The sequence below is a fragment of the Ixodes scapularis genome, unplaced genomic scaffold, assembly GCF_016920785.2.
Source record: "Ixodes scapularis isolate PalLabHiFi unplaced genomic scaffold, ASM1692078v2 PGA_scaffold3__209_contigs__length_174095766, whole genome shotgun sequence".
Classification (NCBI taxonomy): Eukaryota; Metazoa; Arthropoda; class Arachnida; order Ixodida; family Ixodidae; genus Ixodes; species Ixodes scapularis.
Window position 1 is genome coordinate 99,023,566 of NW_024609868.1, and position 11,180 is coordinate 99,034,745.

The window sequence follows — 11,180 nt, forward strand, 5'->3', positions numbered from 1 at the left end:
CGCAAACCAGACGGTTCATAACTTGAACTTATGTATTTCTTTTTCCCAATAACTTTTCATCTGTCGTTGGTACTAAAAAAAAAAAAAAAAAAGAAAGAAAAAAAAATGATTAGACGCGCCCAACATCGACGCGAAGGTATTACCCCTAACTACCCAATCTTTTCATAGATCAGCGTGGTTATGTAGTAGTAACTAATAACACAGCAGCACCAGTCGGGACACTGACTTAGCAATAAAATAGGCAATGAATTTCTTTATGACCTAGCGATAATAAATTAAAGGGTTGTGAAGATTTGAAAATATTTGCGCAGAGAGAGGTGAAGAGCTCGCTCGAAGTTGCTACATGCGTGCTGTTTTGTCGCTGTGCTGTTTTGACGCCGCGCTGTTTTCGCACGTGCTCTTCTGTCGCTGTGCGGTTTTGACGCTGTGCTGTTTTGTCGCGTGCTATTTTTACGCCTGCTGTTTTGTCGCCGTGCTGTTTTGACGTGGTGCTGTTTTGACGCCTGCTGTTTTGACCGAGCTGTTTTGTCGCGTGCTGTTTTGTCGTGTGCTGTTATGTCGCGTTCCCGGTAAGATACATTTGGCACAGGCAGTAATGAAGCAACTAGTTTATTTATGTTATAAAATATTATAAATTTTTTATAAATACATGAACTGAAACAACTACGATGGTCAGGCTAAAAAATATTCAGGCTTGTTTTTATTGATGAAAATACAACTACGTTGGTTTTTCCGATAAAATAGGATATACACATTTATACCCATGTGCATCTTAAAGATCGACTTTGGTTAATTTTGAAAATTTTGGGATTACGGGTGATTACTACTAATAAACGGTCAGTCATTTGTGTTTCGACAGGTTAAATAGTTTTCTTGGAAACCTCATTTAAACGAAAAGCAGAAAGAGAAACTGAAACCTTCTCCGCGGTAGGCAACAACGGTCTTGTTCGTCAACTAGTGGACATGACGTGGTACAACGACGTCGGTTTTCATCAACGAGAGCGGCGAAAGGCGCCCTACTCACAGGTGTCATCTTCGAAACACCTCCTTTGCCTTCCCTTCTAGAATACACTCTCTATCTCTCTCACACACACTTTCGCCTCAGACTCTCTTTTTTTCTCTCTCGCCCTCGCGCTCCCCCAACTCCACCTGCTCCGTGCCTCGAAAAGTAAGAAAGAAACAGAAGAATTCTTCCTGTTGTTGACGTTCAAGAAGGTTATATTACAACTTCTAGAGTGGAGGTGGCGCCCACACTGATCTCTATGCCTATTTGATGTATCGCGTTTTCCCGCTCCGAGAATGCGGCCACTGGCGGCCATCTTTCTCGTAGAGTTATCTTGCCTCTCGCCAATGTACAGCTGGTGCAGTCACTGTCATTCATCCATGGCAGACAGCGTTATGGCAGTTGTGGTGGCAGGCTGCCATAAAAATAGCCGTGGGTGATATTTCGTTCTGCATTGAAATTCTTTGTCGAAACATATTGTTGAAACCCGGCGTGAACAATAGCTCGATCTTTGAGGACCCGGTGAAAATTGCGCGAAATCGCAGCACCGGGAAAAAGTAGCACAGCACGCATCGCAAGTGACATCGAAAGCAGACGCCGGTACGGCGTCTGCTTTCGATGGGAGCTGCGCTGCTTTCCCCCGGTGCTGCGGTTTTGTAGAACTTTCACCGGGTCCTCAAAGATGGGGCACCTTTAACGCCGGGTTTCAAGAATCTTCTTTGAGGAACAACTTCAGTCAAGCACAAAATATCACCCACGGTACATGCGCTGCAATATGAAAGACCCACTGGGAGCGCGTGGCCAAGGCGGTTGCTGGCGGGGGCGCTGCGAGTGCTCCGAGCAATTCCATTGTGCTTCGTGGGGAGGATGCTCACTCGGGGCTCAGCTCAAGCCAACGTTACTAAAGCACTCAGTTGGGAAACTGCCACAGAGACTTATCTGAAAAAGTGGCCCCGATCTGTCCTTGAGAACCGAGCTAATGAGGAACACAAGGCCGCCATTTCTCCAGCAGCGGCCACTCGAGGAACTGTACGTTACTTATATTTTGGCTTTCATCAACCATTTTGGAGCCGAAACAGATACAGCGGAAGAGGTTACAGGGGTGCCACCCCCGTCTCTCCAGCGGACGCGCCGCGACTTACTACCGAAGTTAAAATGCACCTAGGTCGGGACGCGCTTCTTGAAAGCACCGCTCAGGCGTGGTTGTATAAAAACAATATTAATTGTGGCGCAAAATCCTGCAACCTAAAGATTTTAAAAAGATCACGCGCCCATCATTTGGTACAAAACTCCGATGAATTTCATACAAAAAAAGTCTTTTCCGTTTGTTTTTACGCAAAAACATGCTTTCTAAAAGCTCAAGGTGACCGCAGTACTCACAAATGATAAAAAGTGGCGCTGTTGTCGTATTTAGCTCAGTCTCGGTGGACGCCAGCGGCCCAAGTTTCGACGGCGAGTTTCCCAACTGAGTTTTCTAGTAACGTTGGCTCAAGCGCAATGGGCTTATCAGTTTGTGCCGAGCCGCGAGTGAGCGTCCTCCCCTTGAAGCAGAAGGGAACTGCCTGGAGCGCTTGCAGCGCCCCCGCCAGCCACCGCCTGAGCCACGCGCTCCCAGTGGGTCTTTCATATTGCAAGGCACTGTACAGTGTGCTAGACGCACGGCTATTTTTATGGCAGCCTGCCGCTATAGCGCTGTCCGCCATATTACTATAATGGCTAGATATAATACAACCGTACCAAAAGGATGGCCGACCGTGGCTACATTTCCGCCCATAGGCGGAGCCGGACAAACGTAACGAGGTAGAGGGGCTTAGAGCGATAAACCGGGGTTCGGGCCTGCACTCGAAAGTGACCCTTTAAAGGCCGCTGCCATTTTCCGCAGTTGTGGCCACTCGACACGTGACCAAACCAAATACGTGACGCCACAGGAAAGATGGCAGCGCCCAGGCAGCGGCTGGCCCCAACTGGGCCGGAGCAATGGCCGGAGCTTGTCGGATACTTTGTTCGTTGTCCTTGGTTTCGACGAGTTGATTTCAGGTGTGGAAGCCACCATATAAGGCCGGTCGAAGGCCACTTCAGGGTTCAGCGTGGTGTCTTACGTAGGTAAAATCTGAATATACGCAGGAACGGTGTGCATTGCGCTGGTACACGGATGTGGATATTGTCACGAAAGAGACAATCGGCCCTGCGTTTCTCGGACCACAGATTGTTCCGGATATCGCAAGGATCCATATTAACGCGACGTCTTTGTGTTCCTGCTGACCATCGAAATCTTCGAAGCCTGCAGTGAAGCGTGTGCAATGTATTTGGATACACAGCTAGCTAGAGAAATTTTGCGTGAATCGTGCTTGGCAGTCTACAACCGTGGTGCTGTTTCGTTTAATTGACCGAAGGTTCACTTTGGTTAATTAAGAGCTGCCTTCAAGCTGATAACTCCTGTGCTGTGCTTTAGGTGTTGCTGTGCTGCTTCCTAAATTGCTCTGGCGTAGACGAGCACTTTCATGGAGCACAGGTGTTGCAGTTGGTTTTAATTCCGCTCGTCTGTCGCACGTTTCATCGCCACTCGTCAAGCGAACTGCATGCTGTATAGACATTTCATCGCGCGTGTTACCTACCGAACCTATTCGTTCACGCCACTTTGCGGCGACAGTCTGCAGCGACTCATTGCCAGAAAAGCAGTCCCACACCCATTTCAGTTCAGTTCGTCCACGGCAGTCGCCAAACCCCGAAGGAGAAGATTTATTCGGACAGAACGCCACTAACGGAATGCAGACTCTTCAGTGGTCACTATAGACTCTCTTCTGTCAGTTTTGCGAATTTCACGGATGTTTGCTCCAGTCCTATCTTCTATCATGATTTACCATTCTGGAAAGTTAAAGGCCGTGCTGGGCTGTCATCGTATGTTCTGGTGAAGGTGCTGGGTAGTTTACCCGTAGCCCTTCACTCTGTGTGCACCCTGATGGCTCCTCAGCCGAGTTGCCCGATAACGGGACACGGGTGGCGGACTATCCCGCATCTTAAGCCCCCGGCGAGCCCTGGACCAAGTCCTACCCCATCCCCGCCAGAAAAACCACAAGACGAACAAGTACCACAAGAACAAACCTCGCAAATACATCACAAAGAACCTGAAATCTGAGCTAGTCGCTGCTACCAGGAAGAACCACCAAAATTTTGACTCCTGCCAGGCAAACCGAAGTTGACTAAGCCAACAATGGCAAGCCTGTAGCAGCAACCGCGTCCGCTCCCATCATTGTTTGCATGCCCATCGCACCTCAGTGCGACACCCTTTCACGCAAGGTGTATGAAGACGTCAAGGACTGGATTGAACAGTGAGAGCGTGTAGAACGCCACAATAGGTGAACAGACAACCAGCTCCTGCCGAATCTATACTTCTCGTCGATGAAACTGCCAGGCACTGGTTTGAGGACCACGAATCCCCTTCAGCGTCGTGGGAAAATTGCAAAATCGAGCTGAAGTGCACATTCCTCAGCCAACGACGAGAGAGAGCCGAATCCCTGATTCTGTCCAGGACACAGCCCCAACGCGAGCGTCACCGCCTTCGTGGAGGATGTTTTGCGCCTGATCGAGCACCGACGCCAACCATGATGCTACAAAATAAAAGAAGCTAAGAATCCCATGTCCCTCCTGTGAAAGACAACACCTCCGGCAGCCTTTTCCGCAACCTCCCCGACAGAGCGTAAGCCTTCATATTACCGAGGCTTCCAACATTGAACGTGCACTGCATGCCCCAGCCTGCCATTATCAGCAACTCCCGGGCGTCTCGACACTCGAGTTGTCCAGCTGCAACTTGACGACAGCCTACCAGGCATCCGCGACATCCTCCACGACGCTTTCCGGGTGGAGATCCGGAAGCTACTTGTTGCCATCAGTTGCCTGGCTTTTCTTTTGATTCCCGAGATTGTTTCGAAACAAGATCGACAGGCATATCAACCGGAGACATCTGCGGGCAAAGCGGCAACTGACGAACCGAGGGCGACTTACGCGACAATGGCACGACGGCCGCCCCCGGCTGTCCGTTTGTATTCAATGCCAATTCAACGAGACACTCCAACGCCGAAGCCTCTCCGACATCGGGGAGAACTGGCGTAGGTTCGCGCTGAACAAAGTACGCCGATAAAAACGGAGGTGTTGCGAATGGCCGACCGAAAACCACCCTGCTACCACTGCGTATTGCCGACCATGTCTACGGGAGGTGGCCATACCAATGAATCGGCCTGTGAGGGTTCGTGCCGAACGACCCTGGACCACATCTCGACGAGCGACCGCGGGACATTTAGGATTATCTTCGGCGGCCTTTGTCCCTGGTGCCGAATTTACCCTGAAGCTCCAGATCCCCATCACTTCGACGGGGGCTAAGAACGACAAAGCACGTGAGCGGCAATGCAATGACAGATGATTTGGTGTCGGTTGTCCTTCAAGGACACTACCTAATAATTTTCTGACACCAATTATCTGTGTCCACTCCACGAAGCACAGAGTTTCTAACTTTGAGGGAGAATGCCGCTGAGTGACTTGAAGAAATAAAATGGTTGGGTTTTGTCAAACGTGGACACTAAGCCTCACCCCTCTTCACTTTGCCACACGAGACTTACACAAGCTGCAGTGGTCGCGGGATTCCGAAGAAATCGCCATAACGGAATGGAAGCGAAATGGCTTGGATATCAAACAAACATTGTTGCCAGCCATCAAGTCAACGGTACAGCAAAAGGCGCAGCCAATTAAGCCGTACATTGACGCTGAAGACTACCAGGAAAATTTGGGTATTAGAAGCCAGCCCTGCAGCTCTACTGCGTCAGACGTCAGTGGTGTCATATGGAGTATAATTACAAGACGGCGTCAGTCAGTCAAAGTTGCCACTGGACCAAAGTGAACACCCACGTGCGAGGAGTGTCATCCGACAAAAGGGAGCACAGGATACGGCTGAACGCCTGACACGAGATGGTCGCAGAAATAACTCTTTATGAAAGCATTTGCCAGGAATCAGTTATTATGTAATCAAATGGAAATAAACATATTTGATACACAAACCAAATAAAAATATTTCCACTCGCCTCTACGCCTTCAGAGTCTATACACCAATATTTGTGTTCACTGCTCGCGCTAGACCTTTTGATGAAACTCGCATCTCTGACACCTGAATATTAATTAATGGGACATACCAGACAGGCAGACTTGTTGCATGGGTCTGCATTCGTTTCATTTCCCCTCAACGTGACGCGCATCCGAAAACCAACTCCAGTGATGTGAAAATGTTATTTATGAATTTATTCCTTCCATCGATTTTTGTAGGCATCGCGGAGCAGATAGTTTAAACACATATGATAATAACATCATAGTACACTGACAATAATAAGCACAAAACAGGCCGAGCCACCGAAAATAAATATTACACTTGCAAGTAATAATCATTGCTGTAACTTGTTAATTGCAAAAACAAAGAGACCTCCGAGCATCTAGTTTAATAGTTCGTGTTGATGCACTGTTATATAGCAGGACATTTCTTATACGAAAGACACAATAGACCGTTTGCAAAACCCTATCAAGCAGCATGACTGTCACCAATGGGTTCCAGTTCACATCGAACGCTATTCAGCATTGGATTTCTGTAAGCGGTGAGGGGAGTTCACAGTGATTAGTGACGTAACATTCTTATCGAACAAATGCCCAAAGTATGAAGGAGTTGGGTAATTAAATTAGTCGCTATTGTAATTCGTTATATCACAATTTGGCAAGCGTTCACCGCTTGCCAAATTGCATATTGGCTACAGTCTCGGTGAGCCAATATGCACGTTAGAGAGAGGCACGTGACAACATATCATCAAAATGCTCATCTGCACAGATTTGTCACATATCTTTGCTCCGTCTCTGACTTGCTCGAGGGAGCTGTCGCACTTGCCCTTTACTTAGTTATGGTGAAACGAAGTATAACCTGCCCTCACTTTTGAAAAAAGTCGACTGAAAAGACTGAAATGAATAGCAGTCAACGTTTTGCAACAAGACGGGTTCTTCGGGCAAGGGATGAACACAAATACAAGCCGTCTTGTTCAGGTAATTAGAACAAGTAAATTATTGACCGATTAATACAATGCACTCTTGATGAAAAAAGTAATTGCTGCAATACATTCTACGAAGCAGAAAATGAGCAGTTTATCTTATATTTTCGAGTTGCATTACATTTAACGAATCGATATATGTGGTTCTATCCCTGGACCTCTAAAAAGTGATGCTACATTTTTTTTTTATAAGATTCTATATGTTAAAATGATGGATTAGACAACCATCTGAGAGGAGTCTGATGATACACATGGAGGTTACTGTGAACAATTTATACCGATCATCAAGGTAACGAGCCTACTAATACTAATTTCTGATGGACATCAGACGCAGCATTTCGTGCACTGATTAATCAAAGAATTTCGATGTATTGAGTACCAAGAGGACAAATAAACAGTTTTATGTACATAAGTAATAAATTGTTTCTGAATGATTGGTCCGATTACTTTGTAAGAGTTCGCGTGCACGTCAATTAAGCAAATGCCTGCTTTCACTTCAAAGAGGTATTGCGATCGGATGTAGAATCGCCGATTAGCACAAAAGGTTAAAGATCGCAGGAGCTTCCTAGCTAAAGGTTGCTATGGTTATTCGATGTGACAGGGCTGAAACAACTTCCTAAAATGACGTATAACTTTCGCTTTGATTTTCAGACATTCCAACGTTAAAACAAAGCTAGAAAATTGCGAATATTTGATTCTAAAAGTTATATCGTAAAATTGTTGATTAGTACAAAACGTAAAGACCGCAGGAGCTTCTTTGCTAAAAGGTATTGTGATTATGTGGTTACCTTGGGCTGAAACAAATGCCCCTAGGCCCTACGTCCGACGCATATATTTCGCGTCGTTTCTCAGAAATTCTAAAAGTTTAAAGAAAGCTAAGGGTATGCGGGAATGACAATTTTATACTGAAAGCACACAAAGTTCTATCAATCCTTAAACACATCCGGGAATCCGAGCACCGGTACGCGATACGGCTGGTGGTGTCTCACAGGTGTTAATATCCAGGTGATCTAGAGCGATTTTCCACAGAAAGGGTATAAAGTCTTATTCCTTCATATTTTCACATTCTACCTGCGTCAGCAAGCACGAAGAAGCCCGAAATTGTCAAAAATCAGCTGCACATCACGGCCACCGCGCACCGAACAAACTCGCATCCGCCAGCTCTGAGTGCTGCCATCTTACCGGTGACGTCACGGCTCTTGTGAGTTCACGTGACGGGTGGTCACTTTTGCGTGCAGCATGTGGGCTACCGGAAGGGTGCTACTTCCGAGCTTCCGGTTTATCACTCTAAGCCCCTCTTCCTCGTTGGTCAAATGCGATCCAGCAAATAATACAGATCAGTAGGTGACGCCAAAAACACGGACCGTCGCTATCTTGCTCGGGTCAGAAGACGGATTGACGCACTTTTTGGCGCAGTACGACCAAGGAAGTTTCTGATATGATGTGCGGCATTTCATTGGAGGCAACTCTTTGTAAAGCAACTGCAGCGGCTCCCGAAGGTGATGGTGGGCTCCTGCATCGCTTTCGGCTGCGTAAACCGCGTGAAAACCAACTGTGAAAACGGCAGGAATTACTTTCCGTGTGGAAGTATATGCAGCAAGCGCGTTGCAACGATTCTCGATCACTCGCTCTAGCTTACTACTGCATGTGAGCAGGCTTACGTGAGAAAGATCGGTTAATATGTTGGTTATAACGGCGCTATAGAGCATTAAACCTGTTTGCACGTCGCAGGTTTTGAAAAAAAAAACAATCAGTGTGCTGCGTGGGAGCGTGCTATTCGCCTGGGGGATGGTTGGTCGCCTAAGAATGCTGACGTTTTGTGTTCGGTATACTTCAAAGATGACTACGTTGACCCAAGCGGTCAAACCAGAAGACTTTGACCGGGATGCATCCAACTATGTTTCCTGCATTTTGAGCATACCTGCGAAAAGCAGTGAGTGTCGTAGCGACTTAGAACGCTTATTTTGTATCTGAGTACGTTGCATCTAAAACTCGAGGCGGTGCGCTTATAACAGCCGTGCATCCGGAAAACAAGTTCAACACACGACTTTCTTTTCAGGAGTTTGATATTTCACTGAATTCTCAATTTGCCGGTTTCGGCGGTAGTTCACTTGCACAAATTTTCGCGATCGTGAGAGTTATGCTATGTATTCACTACGAAAACATTAAAAATGCTGAAGACAACTAAATAACGAGAAACTTTGAAAAACTAGTAGTTTGAACTGAATAATTTGAGTGTTTGATACCTGTATTATGGGAAAATATTGTATTTCTTCACTAATTTTGCATCTATCAGCAGCCTGCCGGAGAGCAATGGCTCTTTCGACTTATTTAGTTAATTTAATGTATTCAGCTCATCATCGTGTGCGTTATTATTTTGTTAGTATTTAAAATAAATAAGCAGGCTAAAAAAAAACAATCAAAGATATGAGTTCATGTCTACAACTAAAATAAAAAAGGAAACATCTGTTCGTCCTTCCACTCGGCCTAGATGCTTCTGTAATATTTCGAAGGTAACTCTAAGGTTAAAATAAGTTATGCGAGGAAAAAGAATCCAATGGGTCTTAAGCGGCCTTTGAGTCCTTTAAAACAATACCAACCTTATTGTTTGCTTTTTTGTTCCTTTGTAATACGCAGCCCCAAAATTAACAGAGCACGGCAAGCGCCCCAGTTAACGCCGCGTCTTTTTTGCCCTGAGTAAGATGGCCGCCGGACAGCAAAATTAATTTCTCCTGCTCGCATGGGAGAGTGAGAGGGAGAGAGAGAGAGAATGAAAGGGTGAGAGAGAGACCGCCACTCTAGAAATCTTTTAAAACCTCCTTTTGACGTTCCGTGCAGTGTTCGCTGTGTACACACAGCGGCGTTGACTGGCCTGCTCCGCGCGTCGCGCGTCACCCGCTATATTGGGTGGATTTTGGTGACCGTGGAGTTGCTACGACTTGCTCCGACTTCGTTGGCCGGTTTAATAAACATTTAGGGAGAGGTAGCGTCATAATATATAACGTGCAGGCTTCTCTGATGATTCGGCGGAGGGACTGCGTTGTTTTATAAAAAGTCAATATTTTAGCGGAGTTGCCCTTTAAAAATTTGCTACGCGTGTGACAGGAGGAGGGTGCGGTACATAAAAAAAAAATCTATTTTAACAGGACATTGATTTGAATAAGTTAAGATCAGGAAAAGTAGTTGGATATTCAACTACTTCTCAATCTAAGTAGTTGGATATTCAACTACTTAGATTGAAGTGCAAGAAATTATTTGGCAAACAGACATTTGTTCAGATAAATAATTAGAGATTGTATTTATTTAAAAATCACCCATGTGGTGTTTTATAATAAAAAATTACAATAAGGCGTTTTAAGTCGTTGCTCTACGCTGTCGAAGTAACACTTTTTTTTGGTACAAATTTATTTTCTTAATGAAAATTTAAGGCCTTAAAAAGCTCGTTAAAGCCGAGACAGAGCCAAACGACTTTCTTTGGCAAAATACTGGGACCTTGGCCCAATTCACCAGACGAATGCCAAAGTTACGCTTTACTACTTGTAGGTTCGCTCTCATCTAGCATCATTGGGCCTAAATGGCCACACAACTGTAAGAGTCATCCTTTACCTCTGGTTGTTCGTTTTTCACGTGGAAAGTTCGGTTTTAAATTTCCTACGAGTGCCAAATTAATTCTTCCCTGCTGGTTCTTCACTTCATACCTGTCATCTTTGGCTTAAGTCTGGCACTTTGGCAATTATGTGACTATCCAGCGGAAGGTCATTGTAACGCCAAATAAAAGTACTCTGGCATAAACTAACGCATTGGAGCAAAAATGTACAAGACCAATCTAGGCCCGTGGGATTGCCAAGCTTATTCCTTGTTGGGCATTTTTCTAGCAAGCTACCTGCGTTGTTTTCTGTGTGTACATTACATTTTTTTCAGTCAAAACAATAAAACCTGTCATTTCTTACCCTGGTTGCTGAGCCCAGGTAAGGAATGGCCACGCTAAAAAGCGTCATAACAATGCCGACCGCAAAAGCTGCACATGGAAGAAAATCGGGTCAGAGATGTTTTGCCTCATTGCACCCGCGCTCGCTGTCCGGGATGGGCAGCGAGCGCAGTCA